This window comes from Trachinotus anak, unplaced genomic scaffold, assembly GCF_046630095.1.
Source record: "Trachinotus anak isolate AG129_WGS33_773 ecotype Australia unplaced genomic scaffold, CSIRO_AGI_Tana_v1 ptg000013l, whole genome shotgun sequence".
Lineage (NCBI taxonomy): Eukaryota > Metazoa > Chordata > Actinopteri > Carangiformes > Carangidae > Trachinotus > Trachinotus anak.
The window spans coordinates 24,454,454-24,469,903 of record NW_027273864.1 but is presented as its reverse complement, the minus strand read 5'-3'; the positions used below and the strand labels follow the sequence as shown (position 1 = coordinate 24,469,903).

General features: G+C 40.8%; 1 long non-coding RNA gene across 3 annotated transcripts in view; it reads right to left on the bottom strand.

The window, feature by feature from the left end:
• The window catches only part of LOC139630020 (uncharacterized), a 110,596-nt gene extending 106,546 nt beyond the window's left edge, over positions 1–4,050 (bottom strand). For 2 of the 3 annotated variants that reach the window (XR_011693090.1, XR_011693089.1), the window contains exons 1-2: positions 3,535–4,050; positions 2,216–2,351 (exon numbers count right to left, since the gene is read on the bottom strand). This is a non-coding gene — a long non-coding RNA (uncharacterized lncRNA). The remainder of the gene's footprint in view (positions 1–2,215; positions 2,352–3,534) is intronic. The other variant, XR_011693091.1, reaches the window with a different exon arrangement.
• Between the last annotated feature and the right edge of the window lie 11,400 nt (positions 4,051–15,450).

Here is a 15,450-nt window from a genome sequence, read left to right as displayed (position 1 = left end):
TAAAGCTTTTGCAAATCTTAATTATATTGTCTGAGAAGTTCATAGAATTCCACTGCTCCAATTTTATAACCTCAAGCAAGTAAAACATCCCAAGATTTCATATGCAGAGCAACAGAAAAATACACTAGTTTTGAATGGATATCTGGTGTCTTAACCATCATCTGGTCTACATGGATACAGCAGGCGTCTGTGAATGTCATGAATATTTGGCAACAAAATTCAGACAACTGTCAGTTGATACTTCCCATTAAGCCTAATTTGAGAACATTTGAATGTCCTCAATTTGTATCATTACGCCTGTGTATGCTTTCCTGTGTATTTTCATAACAGCCTTGGATGCACTGTGATTGGGTGTTTGCTGCTCCTTCAAGTGTCTTAAAGACCCTTGATGAGTTGACATAATTACCCACAGAGGGGAAACTCAACATCAACTCAACATGAAGAACAGTGCTCTCAGGTTTCTCATTCTCACAGGTCTCTTCAAGGTGGTCCTCTGCACCTTCTTTGGCTGGAATATTTATGTCCCCATAAAAATGAATTGGGAAGAGGCCAGAAAGTATTGCAGAGAGCACTACACTGACCTGTCTTCAATCACAAGCCACAAGGAAGAGGAAGAACTCTTCACAAGTGCGGAGCTAAAAGGAAATCCTGATGCCTGGATTGGTCTCTACAAAGATGCCAATGATATTTGGAGGTGGTCGGGAGGGAAAACTGCATCGTTCCACAACTGGTCAAGACTGCATAACACAGGTTATGACAACAGATGTGTGGCACAATACAAACACGGCTGGCATGGAAGGAACTGTGAGTTGGACACTTTCCATTTCTACTGTTTTCAGAGCAGCCTGGTTTTGGTGAAGGAAAACAAGACGTGGGAAGAGGCGATGGAGCAGTGTCACAGCCAGGATGGTGACCTGGTCAGCCTGACCTCTGAATCTGCTCTGACTAAAACCCTGCAGACTAGCAGGGAAGCCCAGACAGATCACGTGTGGACCGGCCTGCGCTATCTGGCAGGCAGCTGGCTGTGGGTGGATGGGGACAAAATGGAGTACCAGGCCTGGAGTCAAGGGAAGACACCACAGTGCCCTGACAGGAGTCGCTACTGTGGGGCCCTCTCAGTGAAGGGACAGCACTGGGAAAGCCAGGACTGTTTGCACAAATTCAACTTTGTCTGCAATCAAAATACTCAAGAACTTCCTAAAATGTAACATACACACTGCCCATGTTAGTAAATGTATGACAGATGATATATCTAAAAAAACATATGTTAGCTGTTTTGTGTATGTTTTCTTTCCAAGATGTTAGAAAACGTTCTTGTGCTATGAGGGTATGCTAGTATTTCCCACTAGTATGAAGTAAATGTGAGGAAAAGATAGAGCACAAATAAAATACTTATTTCCCTGAGCCCTTAGAAAATGATGTGTGCTATAATCTATGCTTGAGCTGATACTGATATATATTCATGTTTTTACAAAGACATTAAGAGCTAAAACTACTGTGATGTGGTTTTAATTCAACTGTATAACTCCTATGTTACGCATGTTACTGTTGAATTGTTTAACATAAATACCATAATTAAATAGTTTGATTCTGGGACGATGCCTGCTTATCAGTCTTGTTGTGTACATATCTTTCCAACGACATATTTAATTGTTTCAGTTTACTAATATGTGAAATAGTCATGAAAACAAACTTTTAAGAAACAATGAGTAAAGGAAAGATTATAAACACTAAATGATAGACGGATGGGTTGACAAAACATGGGACGTTTCCAGTTTGAAATTAATAGTCAACAGTATCGTACTAGTCTGATTTACTATCACAAATGAAAAATAATGCTGGTGTCAAATCTGTATCTTAGCAGCAAACTACCAACAACAAAGAATTGCTGTTGTTACTGTCAGTAATGGTCCACTGCTAGTGCCAGCGAGTATTTTGAGACAAAGAGGCAATGACCTAGGGGCTCCCGATGGCCGTGAAGATTCAGACACACAACACATGGTCACAAGGTCGCCTGTCATTCTGCGTGTGGATTATCTGGAGAGGGAGTATTTGATGTGTGAGAAGCCTGACTCTGCATGTATGTGTGTGTGTGTGTAGTTGGTGCAGCCCCTGCAAATTAACCACTGCTGTCACAGTAGCTGATGTGACCTTTTTCAACCCTTGTTGTTCCACTCTGACAGCCTATACATGCCTGCTGTAATGGTTCACTTACCAAGCCCACTGGGGTAGAGGCTTCCACTGTACAGCTGCTGTAAAGCTGAGTAGGTGCAAAGGTCACTGTGGTGTTTGCTGACAGCAGCTTGGCAATGACTCCGGACAAGGCCTCACTCTATCACTGAAGATCACTCCTAAAGCAACAAACATCCCAATATGCGAAATGTCAGTGACTTTAAAGTAACATTAAATCTCTCACTTGTCACAAAACCTGGATTACTAATAGTCTCCATGTTTCACAGTCCTTCTTGTGCAGTTATTTCTCCATTTATTTGGCATGAATATTTTCCCACAGAGAGACAAAGCTTGAGCAATTTGGAGTTCAGTGCCTTGCTTAAGGAAACTTAAACATGTGATTAAGCAGGACCCACCATTTTTAACACCATTAACCTTATGATTAATGGCTGACCCACTTCACCACCTGAGCCACAGCCACAGCAAACACTTCTCGATGGAAATGATCAGATGCATCTCTCAAACAATCCCAGACTTTCTAAACTTAGCCAGACAGCCTCATCTGTAAGCAGCGGTGGTATTAAAGTATTCAGATCCTGTACTCTGGTAAAGTGATTTGAGAAAAGTAAAAGTCCTGCATTAAAGATATTTCTTAAGTAAAGGTGTAGACATATTGGTAACAAAATATATGCAGGTCTTAAAAACACAAGTACCCAAGGTCAGTAATAGTCAGGTAGTCAGCATTTTGTGAGTAAAACCAGAACCTGAAAACTAGTAACAACAGCTTTCAAATATTTGTATGTAGGTAAGAAGAAGGGTGAGAAATGCAATACAGTGTCCTTATACGGGGCAGAGATATAAAGTAGCACAATCATCTCATTGAATTAACTGCTCATAAGTACACTGCAATAAAGAAATGAATCAGCAGCAGTTTGACTGCATGGAAAAATAACCTATGAAGATTTTGATTTGGTTGAAGCAAACTTGACCTGTGTGCTAACTGTGTTTGCAGCAAAGCACAGTAGCTGATACTGTATCTCCACCTACTGGGGGTCCTTGGCCATTTCAACTATTAGGTTGATAGTAAACAGCCACAGGGCCTAAGGTTTCCCTGATAAGTTTTAGGGAGGCCATGCTATATTGAGGAGCACCGCAAAATCAAACGCATCAATGTGATTCATGTTTATGATTGGCGACTGTTAAAAGAGATGCAAGCTTTTTCTGTTTTTGTGTTTTTGTTTTTTTTTTGTTTTTTTTTTGCATTTCAACCCAACCAAATTAAGACAGTTTATAGCCGTGTCGTAAAGATCTGTGTTTTCAGGTGTTTTCACAAGGCACCAGTTAAAACATACGTCTACTCACTTGAAAGACTTGTGTATCCAAACAGACGAGCACAAGCGCCGTGAAAACTGAGGTTTCTTTTATTTTGGTCTCAGCAGGGACGTTATGTCATCCGCGTTTTCGTGAGTGACGTAACGTCCCGATTACCGTAAAGGACAGTAAAGCGGAGCAGTGAGTCACCTCAGTTACCGTAATTTACAGTCACGTAAAGCAGTGAGACACGATTTACAGAAACTTCTCGATTGACTGCTTAACACCGGGGTGAGGGTTGTGTATGCCAAAGCAAAATAGCATCACGTAGCCCCAAATACTTCGGATGGTGTTGTCTTTACTTGTTTTTGTGTCTGGTGTTGCATCTTTAAATGGTTTATTAAGTCAGAAAATGAGTCAGCAAAATGTCACGTCTCCACAGGCCCCTTAGTGCCCCCTCAGAGACGGTTCTTATCCTGATCTTGGCCATAGGACGAAATGCAATAGCCTATTTTGAGTCTTTTTTAATTCGACATGAGTAGGCTATGACATACATAAAATACTGAAGGTCTATAATGTCACTTCAGTCGCATTATAATCTACCCATATATATGGTGAGATAAAAAAAAATATTCAAAATAAATCTACTGCTAAATCTTTCTACCAAGCCAATTTTGAGTGTTACATTGCCATCTGTTGTAAGAAAAATGGCATTGCAATGTGGGTGATATTTTATTTATTTTTGTCTTGTCATTGCACAAATTGTTGGATCAATAGATTACCAAAAGACCCTTACAAATAAATAAAATAAGTAATCATTTAGAACTGGGGATACTAGAAATAAGTATATGACCAAAGAACGTCCTGTCCTAGGATGTTATGGGGATACTGTGACATCTAAAAATTACCACTGGCTACAACAGGAAGTCAGAAGTAAATATTAAAAACAGAGGACTTTTATGACCAATTAGGAATATGCTAATTATGTTTTTACTTTTATCTAATTCAAACTCTACAGCTGCTCTAAATGAGAGTGGCTCTAAACCTTTCTTCCTTTTGACCCATTCAAAGTAAAGCAATTATCAGTGATCCCCTTTGGGTTGTGAGCAATATAACCAAAAGTGATTTGTGCTTTTTCCCATCTCTCCTATTTGTAGGATTTGTGTTTGGCATATGTAGGTAAAAGTATGCAGCAGACCTGCTTCACATAGAAAAATACATACATACACTTTTTGTGTCAGACGTACTTGGTAATTGCTGGAAACCAACTGGTCAAGACACAATTAGAAGAGCCCACAGTTATAGACCTATGTGTAGAGAATATGTGCCACTATATAATAGCCCCTGTGTATCCATACTGACCCGCGGTGGAATGAGCTGTCTGTGTCCTTGTAAATAAAAATGTTTATCTAATTTTTTTTTTTCATACTGCTGAAAAAAGAGTAATGGGCCCTAGGCACGACATCTGGTAGCTGCGTCAATGGGAGGTAGTTTACGGTAAAACGGCGCCCATTACCATGTGACCTCACCGATGTTTGTAAACATGCGTCAGCCACATGTGATTCTGGCGATGAGGAAAGGCTCCCCAGCCGCCCGACCAACCAGCGACCGGGGGAGTGTCAGGGGCGGGGTTCCCGTGTTGCGCTATGGAAAATCGTTAGAGGGATACACTGTGATAAACGTACGCACCGAGATTTCTAATAGCGACAGTAAGGCTGAAACGGAAACCTAGTGGACTGACTGTTGACCGAGGACCGGGTCTGAGTGGCACCGGCCGGGAAACAGATGAGACTCCTTCGGCACGGGAGGAGAACAGGCTTGGGATAAACACGTAAGTTATTTATGTTATTATGGGGCGAGAGCGACATAATGCTGCGCATGTTGCGTAGAGAATACCACTATGTAGTTCATAATCACTCAAGTGCTGAGTGAAAAGGTAAGAATAAAAGCCCAGAGGCGCTGTTGTAAAAGTGTGGAGAATACGCCTAAATAAAGAAAACAAAAGTCCCGTATTCTCAATCACAAAGTACGCAGGGGCTTGACGATGAAAAAACGTTGTCAACACTTTTTGTAATCATGAGTGTTTCATCATCGACGTGACAACAGGTAAATTAAACTGCGTCAGCGAGAAGGACCGAAAAAACCACATGAAATCCAGTGGGAATTTCCGCTGTGATGGTCGAACATGCTGCGACGGCATGAAAGCGTGGCTGTGCTCGGTCCGAAACTTGAGTTGAGCCCGATTCTGATGTTAAAATGAGGATGTAAACAAAGCGTGGATTCGGCAGGGATGGCGTGTGAAGGAAGAGCTCGGAATAGGATGCTGCGCAAGAGATGGATAGTGCGTAATCCTGTTGTGGAAGGCGACGACGTTACGCAGTTCATGTTGGCACGATCATTTAACACTTCATCGTCTTCTTTTCCCCCCGGTGGTGTCAAAAATCTGCCGGCAATTTTTATGAAAATCTGAACACTTTTCAAACATGGTCACAAATTGACGCACGGGGGGGGGGTTGCTCTATAATTTCTGTTATTTCAGAGGAAATAAAAACTTTAGCACCAAGTGAGCAACACAATGGTGACGCAGCTTGTTTTGTGTTTCAGGTGTCAAACAACATTTGCTGCGTCACAGAGATCCCAGGAGGTCCTTAATAGTAATCTGGCTCTTTAGTGCGCACTTGATACGATGAAAACAAGCTCTACTTCCCAAACATAGGAGGTGCTATTGAGCAATATAATTCTTAATATCGTCTGCTGTGAGGGGATTTTAACATAGCCTACAGGTATTTCTCACAATCACTATTTTTTACTTTTTTTTTTTTTTTTCCTGTGGGGGCTGTTTCACCCCATTTTGTATTGATGGCTTTGACAAAAATAAAGTGATTATGTATCTCAAGAAAATTTCACAAAGCCCTGAGTTCTCAGTAACTGAGTTGTAGTTTGGTATTCCTGTTGTTGTTGTTGTTGTTGTTGTTGTTGCCATTTGGCAGATTTGTCTCCCTTAGAGCTAGAGCTTGTAATGCACACCTGTGAGAGCACAGTTGGACACTGACACGCCTGATGTGACGACACTGTTGCTGTTGACACCGAGGCTGCCGGCCTCTCATACCTTCCTAATGATCCTGGTGAAGGAAGGTGGGTGTGGTGCCTCCTACTGCTTACCTGCCAGAAGGACAAGAGATTGAAGTGCTCCCTCCCATCGCAGAGCTTCTGAGGTGAAAATGAGGCGCACAGGAGGAGCAAACTCCTTCATGACAAGTGGATTTGTTCGGTCAATGGGTGAATCAGCAGTAGACCTCATGAGTTGCTAAACTGCTGGCAAGGAAATTGAAGAGCGAGAGAGAGAGAGAGAGAGAGAGCAAGAAGAGGAGGGGGAGGAAGGGGAGCTTTAGAAATTTAATTATGTGTACTGAATAGAAACTTGACTCTTGAGGGAACGTCATTAGTAGTTTTGAAACAAGCAGGTAAAGGTGATCACTGATCACGGAAAGAGTGTCTAGTCTGACCGTACAGCAGGAACTACCTTGTGCTTATTTACATTATTTTGAAAATATAAGTCAAACAATCTGCTCTGCACATTTTTACTGACTGGGATTATCATGTCCTTTGCAGTCAAAATGTTTACCATGTCTTCTGAGGCTGACCATTAGAACAAGTGACCCACTTTCACAGACAAGGAAACGTGACCTCAATAGTTATTCTGCGATTCTTTCAGGGAGGGGCGCTCCGCTCCCTCTTGAGTCAAACAAACAGAGGAGCCCAGTGCAAGTGGGCTAAATTCGATGCTTTCAACCTAGTTTTATTAAGAGTTCTTGGAGGATTTCTAAATAATTGTGTTATTGCGTTCTGAAAAAAAAAAAAAAAACCACAATCCTCGCTTTTAGTCTAGTGAATGAATTCAGCAGACACTGCTGGGCCAAAACTAAATGCAGCAAACAAGCACTTTTAAAAGACGCAAGAGGAAAGGCGGATGTGAAACTACTTATGGGGGTGTTTACAGCAGGGGGCCAGCATCACCTGTAGCCTTCAAAACCCTTCAGAGGGAAATGGTGAGCGACCCACTGCCTTTTTAAACAGATCCCTCCTACGCACAAATTATAGAATAGGAGGTGGCACAGAGCCGAGAGATGACAGTGCTAAAATTAAACTCAGAGCACTGCTGGCCTCGCTAGATGATGATGTATTAATAGACAAGTGTGAGGCAGCATTCATTCGCAGGTATCACTAGCAGCGAGGCACCTAAACTGCTACAAAAAGGAAAAAAAAAAACTACTGTAAGCTGCTGTGCTGAAGCCCAAAAGAGACGTCACTTTACGGCCTTATTTTACTTTATGCAGACGTATTTATTACCTCAGATAAATATTTATTTAAGATAGACAGCGCATATGAGGAGGATGAAATAGTGAGACATCTTATTGGTGCCTAAGTTTTTTTTCATCCAAAATTACTTTTAATCAATGGGGAATGCCTGCCAGGTTTTCTCTCTCTTTCTGGAAACCCGATTTGCTTTCACAGAGACACCTTTAGCCACATTTCAAACCTTTATGTACGCCTTTATCTCTAGTTATCTAACTCATAAAGTCCCTCCTGTTGTCAGCAAGTCATCTCATATTTCCCAACAGCCCGAGTGGGAGCCAGGAGAGAGTGACAAAGTGTAAATCAACTCTTCTGTTTCCACCCATCGTACGGCCGACACAGATAAACAAAGTGTTCAAAGCGCTCAGCTGGGCGCGTTAGGGCTCTCACATCTCTAAACACTTTAAAATTTTGCTGCACTGAAGAGAAAATGATGCAACACAGATGGAGTTATCCAAGCTATTAAACAATCCAAACACAATTGGTACTTTCAGGACAGAGTCTGTACAGGCGATATCAACAGGAAATGCCACCTTTGGCTTTGACTGGTCCACTCAAGTGTCATGTGATTCCTGTATAATTCCACTGATATGTGAGTTTTGTAGGTAATCACAACCCACATATATAAATATATCCAAGTTTATTGTTAATATATCTATAGTAATATATACAGCATACAATATGATGAATATGCCTAGATTTTTGCGCTATATATATATATATGTAGATATATATTCTGTAGTTTTCCTTTATTGAACAAATGTTGAGAGATGGTTAAAAAACACATTACCCCGATGAGTTTGCCCCTCTCACTCCTGATAAATTAGGACCTCTAATCTGTAAGAGGATTAACCACCTACCCTGTTTACACGTGCACACATGCACACAACCCCACCCCCCGACTGTTACGCACACACAATGTCACACACGCACAGGCATTCAGTGTTCCCTTTACGTCACCTACTCTAATGTGACCCAACCCAGTGGCTCTCCCTGTGACACACTTTAGCCAATAACAGTCTGCCCTGCCCTGGGATTTGTTATTGTAATTGATATTTAATTTATGAAAGCCACAGGGATAGTTTATGCTGCCATTCTCTTCAATAAGAAACATTTGATTTGCTTGTTTATGATTAAAGAATCATTTGCATTGTTGACTATTAAGCATCTGTTCTTGCAATTTGCTGCTGAGGGTGGACAGACACAGTTTCATGTCGCTAGTAATTAAACCAGTGCTTGCGCAATTTGCCTTTGTTTTGGTTTTGAAAGGGGCTGATGCGCCTTTAACAAGCAGTAGATGGTCAGGTGACTCGGCAGAAAAAAACTGCTCCGATGCAGAAAGCAGCCACAGCACACACACAACAGACAGCGAAAAGAGCTTGTAGTAAAAAAGAACAAGGGAGCAAGAGAGAGGTCGATACAGAGTTCACGAATAGCACTGTTATATGGGAGGAGTCAGGAAAGCAAGAACAAGAAGAAGACAGATGAAAGCAGGGTTGCGGCCTTCAGACTACACTCTCGATGCTGACACTGTGCTCATGTAAATACTGGGAGTGCTTGTCGAAATTGAGAATATTTTAAGCCCTTGTTTGGGTCAAACTACACATCCATAAAACAATGATGGCTGTCATAGATGCCCAAATTTGATTATCAGCAGGGAAAATGCATAGTACAACAAGCGCTTTTGTTTCAGAAGCCAAGACAGTAAACTGCCAGTGAAGAGGATTAGGGAGTGACAGACAGGGAAATTGTCCCCGAAAGACACATGAAGGTTTTGGATTAGTTGCTACGTCACCTTTTCCCGTCAACAGGACAACAGCGTCTGTGACACTGACAAGGCAGGATAATGCCAGCCTTTTAATGCCAGACCTACAAATAGATTTCAGTGAGTTTTCCACATTAATTGTCTCAGTATTGTGTTGTCATTTCAGAAGAAAATGAGAACGGTAATAGTGTCAGCGAAAGCCTCAAATGTGCGTCCCTATCGATATACTGTGCTGCACGCCTCATAGGGATGGACAACAGGGGTTCATACTAATGAATCCTTACCTATTCCAGGACCTGTTTTTTTCATCTTGCTACACAGTCAACCCCACTTGGACCAGGAGCGGGACTGGATGCCTGAGGCAGACCCAGGAGAGGAAACAGTATCCTATTGTGCATTACAATGAAGTCTACAGGGAGCGGCAGAGATCTATTTTTCCACAGTATGATTCATAGACAGTTTTTGTTGGGGTTCATCTCTGGTGCCAGTCTGCTGCCGTACCCTGTCTTATACTGAGATCCTGGTCATCTGCTGCTGTGTCATTCTTAGATGTGCTGGCCGTGACTCAGTGGTTCTTCTCATTTGTCTTGGTGCCAGCAAACAGTCTGCATCTTCTAGAGGCCTGGGTTCTTTTTCTGTCTCTCTCTTTGGAAAGAGCGAGAAACCCCATGTTGTACAGCATCAGCTCAAACACGGACCATGGGAAATATCTCACACTTAGCAGTGTCAAGATTTGAAAGTATTCGTTTTGTAGTGAGTAAAATCTAGTATGTGTAAAGATTTCACTTCCCAGTGCGTGTGATAAAAACAGGTGGGTATTCTGTTTCACAGTAAATAAAAGTCGATACGATGGTAATCATACATGCTTTTATAAAATTTCAACAAAACTTGAAAGGCAGTGTTTCAAACAAACTGCAGAATTTTCCACAGGCAAAAGAGGGTTTTATTTAGTCTGACTAAGAAATCAGAGTTCTCCCGATCAAATGGCCATGGGAACAACAGATACAATATGTGCCCTAAAGAGCTGGAATTGGTTTTCCTTTGCGAGAACAAAAAGGAAGAGGTTATACAATTAACTACGCACATAGTGATAGTGAGAGCAATTACCATCTCTTTTCAGGGTAGGGTGAGCTTCTTTTATTGATTGTATTAGAATAATTTACTTGGTAAAATGTATTCAGTATGTTGATTCATGTCATTGTCATTATCTGATAATGAGTGAGTCTCAGGTCTGATTTTCTTCATCCACATCATTGACATCAATCATAAAAACTATGTGCAAAAGTGATGATACTAATGTTTTTTGTTTTTTTTTCTAATTTCAGGTGGGATGGGAATTCCAGTGGTTTTTCTTCAAGGCATCCTCCCCAGGAAACTGGTTTCAGATGGTGTCTTAGAGTATAAAATCCCATCTAGCACCATTTGAAATCGGTGTTCTTGAGCAGGAACTGACTTCAGGAGAGCCGACGGTGAGCAGCTTTATTCACTAAGTTGCCAGAAGGTTTAGGACTGCAGTTGGGAAGCAATGTTTGCATCTATATTTTAGAAAACTGTTCCAGATTTGTGATAAATTAAGTCAACTGATCAGATTTAGGGATTTAAAAAAACACCGTTGTGTCCATTTGTTCTCTCGACCAGTTCTCCATACAGCTCATGTTCCACTGATCAGAAGAAAACAGTGTCAAAGTTCAGTGTTTTGCCCACCTGACCCCCCCCCTCCCCACCCTCACCAAGGCTGACCGTTTTCCTCTGGTGTTCAGAGTTTCCATCATGTCTAGCACCATTTGAAATCGGTTACAATGTGGAGGGACGATCAACAAAGGTTTAGTTCCAGCTGCTGCATGATCAGTTCCCTCAAAGCGCCTGAAGATGGCAGCATTGAGCTGCGGCCCATGCTATCATCCAAGCCTATGAAGTGAGGTGGAATCCTTGAGTTGTTCAGAGCTTATGAGTCTGCCTAGTGCAGAATGGAATTGTGGGATGGAGTTTTTCCTAAGATTGAAATATTTAAAAAGTGCAAAATTTCCTCTTAATTAAAAGACCTTCATACTGTGTTTCCATTAATAAAATAAATCTGGTTTTACTTTCAGTTGTGCAGTGTTTTTTTTTTTTTTTTTTAATGAAGTCTCATTGTTTTGGGCTGAATCCTTTTAGTGTTATTAGCTTTTTTTGATAGAAATATGAAAAATAAATCCCTTGTGTCAATCAATATTAAATGCTAGTTATTTGAATTATGCTGAAGTTCAGTTTTTGTGTTCTTTGATTGTCATCACTGTGACACTCAGTTCGGGTTTAAGGAAGAGAGACAGACTTTTTACATCTGAACCATTTCTAATTATAACCTGTCACTTGTTCGGCCCCGGAGCAGAGGCAATTCTTCTCAGTTTTTGAGCTTTAAATTTAATTTAATTATAGCATGTAATCTTTTAATCCATGCCTGCCTGATTTGCTCATGCTCCATTGCATGGAAACTGGATGGCGAATGAGGGCCAATATTAGCCTAAAGCATCAAGCCTGTCAGTGTCCACCCTGTTACCCTCCACATGTCACATGGTGGCATACATGTTAATAAAGTTTTGCTTTTGAATAAATGATTGAAAATTTGTAATTAAGTTTAAAAATGATTAACCCACAATGTCAAGGTTAACAGGAAAAGAAAGTAGGTAGTCTGGCTCTAATACATTAAGATTCTACATGAATCTTAATGTGGAAGCATACACTGCATTTATATGAGGATAAATTTGGCCATGGTTTTCGGTGAGTATGAATGTTGTACTCAGCAGTTTATTTTAAGCTTATTTAACTTCTGTTTGTGTGCACCTGGCCATATAAATGCTGTTTGCTCTCAGGGAAGTGACTGCACAGACTTACAAAGTGTGTTATATTCCCATTCTGTTTTTTGTAAGAAATGATTTTATGTTTTCGTACATTTCGAAGTTTGACTGCATTGTGACATGAAAACGTGCCCGTTCACCAGCCGTCATTTGCTCCTTGTGTTCATGGAGATATATTTTCTTTGGATATAAACATATGTGTAAATGAGCAGTTTAGTCACCGTACTGGCCAAGTCATAGGCCTACTTCTATTTTTGTTATGTTTACCCTTTGCTGGCTCTGTTTGAGCTATTAATTACCGATCTGTCGTCACTCTTTGCATCGTTCCACACTGTTGAACCACCACAAACAGAAGAGTCTCCTTCAAGCTTTTCAAATCCTCCTTGGACATTTACTCTTATAAGAGATTAACAGTGCCCTAGCAGCTGTTAAGCAGCCTTGTGCCATCCACCACAGCCTTCTAGTGACTCCCCCCAACCTGCTGATCTTTTCAAACAGAGTGAATAGTTGTCGAATTCAATCTAAGCTTAAAAATGGTAAAAGCTTAAAATACTGAATGGCTCGCCTTGAAAGGGTTAGAAATCTCTACCACCACCCATGACCTTATTTTTATCTGGTGTGCGCAAGAAGCCAGTCCTGGCAAGTGGGTAATGATATATTCATAGCAGCGTGTGTTGCTATATCAACAGTAAACAAGAACAGGCTCATTCAATGTCCTTTTACTTTGGAGTGTGAATCACAGGGTGTGTCGCAATCAAACATGACGTCATCATCTGCATCAACAATTTCTGATTCCACGCAGCCTGGCTTTAACTTGCCGTGCCCGTTTCACTGTGATGTGGGAAGTGTGCATTTGGTAACACTCCGAATTTTCCTTTGACCTCAGCAGATGAGGGAGGAGGACTGATGATTAAAATTACAGACTGGTCATTGCAGATATAAAGATAAGAAATACTGGAAGAATAAAAAGAGGAATATTTTGAGTCAATGTGTGTTTTACATTAAAGTGCAACTTTGTGACTTCTGTATGGAAGAAATAGCAGCTTTGTTCTCTCACTAATGAAAAGTGGGCATTAAAACACGAATCTTTGCTTCACTCATTACTGCTACTACAGCCTTACCCGGTCTGGTATGACCAGTAGTTTACATTGGCTAATGTTACCAAGCTTTAGCTAGACATTTAAGACTTACTTTACTTTGTAACCTTTCTCTACTTGTGCCACAGTCAAAGTCAGGTTATACTTGTTGTCTGACCATGTTGGAAGGCAAAAGTGTTTATACAAGTTCCGAAGAAACCACCCACACCCAGCAGGGAGGTGACATATCGGCTGTCACAAAAGAGGAGCAAGACATAACATCATCGTGTAACTGCGGGCAAAACAATGTACACTGTCTTGCCTGTAATGCATTTATAGTGTTGCACATCGTTCTTACACACAGGATGACAGAAATATGCAAACAATGAAAACAAGAGCTTGGGAGACAAGTTCAATCTCTCCTTACTTTCTCATCCTCCACAAACCTGAAAGTTGGAGAAATTGCCAAATGCAGTTCTAAAGTATTAAGGCCCATATGATGGACAGGGTTGTACTAGAGTTGATACTCCTGTGTTTTCTTAGTGAAGTGGGAGTAGGAGTACGCTGCTCACGTAAAGCTAATTCATATTGTTGAAGGTGCTCAGACGAAGAGCAGTTTTGTTAAAAATTGTGTAAACATTTACTTTGAGATCTCTAAGAAAGTGTTGGTAGACCATCCATGCTAAACATCTGTTCCTGGCCTAATGCCGCGGCCTCAGTGGGAGCCATTCATGTCGTGTTTGTCTTACGCCTAAAGATCTTCATCCGCCCCACTCATGAGAACAACTTTAAAGAGGAGCTCCATTCTCCTTTTTTCTTTTATCCTCCCCCACAGCAAAGACTGTTGTGCCATAACCACTCTAACCACACGTACCACAGTATGTGTAACCATGTAAGTGATTCAGTCGAGATACATGGACCATGCCCTTTATTCTAGTCAGGCTGCCAGGTTTACTCTACAGTGCCACAGAAACACGAGTTAGACTGTGTGTGTGCAGTAGTTCCTTTTCTTGTTTACCTCATGTGTTGAGCAGCATCACTTCCTCTCTGCTGACGTTCCTCCCTGTAGTCATGCTTGACAATGTGTCTGGAACAGGATAAAATAGACAGTCTCAGGCCTGATGAGCAGATTTCTTCTTCTGTTTACTGACACAAATCAAAGAGCGATCATGGGATCATGAGCTTGAAAGTTAATGTGATGGGAACCAGCTAAGAGTCCAGCTGTGATGCACTGTATTTCATTTAAAACTTCCTGAAAGAGAATGATTGATTTTTGACAGTGTATGAACTTTTTTCCATCCATGTTTAGAAACACACTATCATGTTTTTATACTTATATTTTTAAACTCTTTTCTCATTATGCTTTTTACTTTTATTCTTAGGCTTATTTAAGCACACGGAATGACCTCTGTGTATGATAATGTGCTTTATCTTATAAATCAATATTTTATAAATGTATATATGAACATTGTTTCTATCCACATGTGCTGATACGATAACTGAGTAATTATTACTGTGTATACTATTATTGTGTTTTTATTGACTATATTGTACATCACTCAGCGCTAAAACATAAAGGCATTATGCGTTAGATAAGTCTTGATTACCTCTCAAGAGTTTAACATTAATGTCCTCATCATCTTGGACAGACTGTCCTTCACAAACAGAACTGGGGCTCACAGAAGTCCAATGGTTAAAAAAAAAAAAAAAAAAAAAAAAAACAGGTCCTGAGAAGCATATTGCTGTTATCGTGTGAAAATCTCACTTGGCAAATTCTTGGGCTAATTGATCCTATTTCAAAGACAGTTGAATGCTTTTGGGAATGCCTGAAGGGAGTTCAGTGTCAAAACAAGTATATCTTTTAGAGTCCTTTAGAGGAGATACATGGTCTGGGGTTTTCAACAGTGATGATACAGTGTGAACCAGGAAGGGTGCG